Source organism: Canis lupus, chromosome 1, assembly GCF_011100685.1.
Source record: "Canis lupus familiaris isolate Mischka breed German Shepherd chromosome 1, alternate assembly UU_Cfam_GSD_1.0, whole genome shotgun sequence".
Taxonomy (NCBI): domain Eukaryota; kingdom Metazoa; phylum Chordata; class Mammalia; order Carnivora; family Canidae; genus Canis; species Canis lupus.
In genome coordinates, this window is record NC_049222.1 from 80,949,183 (window position 1) to 80,950,906 (window position 1,724).

The 1,724-nt window shown below is 46.4% G+C and overlaps 1 non-coding gene across 1 annotated transcript; it reads left to right on the forward strand.

The window, feature by feature from the left end:
- Positions 1–1,422: 1,422 nt before the first annotated feature.
- LOC119871044 lies at positions 1,423–1,484 on the forward strand. The gene has a single exon (XR_005354885.1). It is a non-coding gene; the product is annotated as a U7 small nuclear RNA (small nuclear RNA).
- The last annotated feature ends 240 nt before the right edge of the window (positions 1,485–1,724 follow it).

Genomic DNA, 1,724 nt, shown 5'->3' on the forward strand with positions numbered 1-1,724 from the left:
TCCAGGCATCACAAAGAATTTATTAGGTAAAACACAGGAAAATTGTCATCTCAAGGCAGATCAGTGCACGTTCTGCTATCCCGGTGACCAAGTAGAAGCCGCTATTAGTTTTAACTTCACTGAGATCATTAGCCAGAGAGGACATAATGTAAAAAAATAAAATAAAATAAAACGCCTGACTTCACCAATGTCGCTGCTAAGCCCAGATCAGGGGCTCACGACCAGAGCCACTTTGTCCCCTGGAGACCTCTGACGATGTCGGGAGACATCTCTGGTTGTCACAACTGGGGAGGTGCTCTTGGCACCTACTGGACCCAGGCCAGGGATGCTGCTAAACGCCAAATGATGCACAAGATGCGACAACCAACCATCAGACCCAAATGTGACCAGTGCTGCCAGTAAGAAATCCTGGTCTAGACGGAGGCAATTGTCTCTCTTTGGGTAGATGACTCTACCCCTTCCTCAAATCCAGAGCTGACAAATGATCAGAGGGCCCCATTATGCTAACCCACACGCTTTTCCTCCCTCTTCCACATGGGGCCTTCCCATAATTGGGGAAATCGGTGATGCCAAGAGCGATGTGCCCTGGCCCAGGGCTGGTGCCTGCCTAACCCATCCAGGATTCTCATACCCAGGAGAGGAGGGAGCTGGCTTCTCTGCAATTTCCGCAGGTTCCAAGTGTTGAGGACTTTTGTTCCCTTATCTGAGATTACAGTTCCTCCTGCATGAAGCGGGTTCAGGGAAGTCACGGTCCTGTGGCTTGCAAGGCAGTAAGAGCCTGAGGCTACAAGATACCATTTTCTCCCTGGCCAGAGACAATCCCCATCCTCAGGGAGGTTAACACCCTGGACAGGAGTTTCTGAAGAGCTAGGTAAAGCCAAGGGGCTGTGAATCGGGATGATTCCAAGGCCTGGTCATCAACTCTGTGGGAGGGTCTCAAGGATGCTCTTAAGCTCCATTTAAGATAAGACAGAGGGCTACACAAGGGGAGTGAGTGGCCGCAGAGGTTCCCTCAAGAATGGCATATGCACCATTCTGGAAATTAAACCAAAGGGGAAACAAAGATGGATGCTTTTATATTAGGTCTTGCTCTACCAGACATGAAAACAGATGTTAAATGCCTACCAGCCCTCTGGTTTCTTGGGTATCACTGCTACAGAAAGGCTCGAGGAGGGGGTCACAACGATGACCTGCCCCCACATACAAGCAACACTCAATGCTTGCTGCCAAGGTTTCAATCCTTCTGGAACTGTCCAGAAGGACTGATGACAGATGAAATGGATTCTCATTCCATCTGGTGTGGAATCTCATATACTGAATTCCCGTGGGCATTGCCAAGAAGACCTTAGCAGTACATCAAACCACCACTTCTGGTTAAAAAAAAAAAAAAAAAAAAAAAAAAAACAAAAGAAAATTATTCACAAGCAGTACAGCTCTTTTAGAATTTGTCTCACAGGTTTTCCGGTCCTTACTGGAAGACTCCTAAAATATATGTATTTATTTTTTATTCTCATTTCATGAGCTAAGTGATTATAATTTGGGAAACCCCACACTTGATTTGTTTTTGTGGGTTTTTTCCCCACCTCTAACAGCGTTTGGCATGTGACATGCTTTTACAAAAGCCAGTGTGCTTCTTGCATTTCAGCGTTAACGTATAACCTCTGTTAGTCTCATGAAGGACAACTTTCTAGTTCAGGAGGGGAATTTGGAGCAGGCTTCTTCTC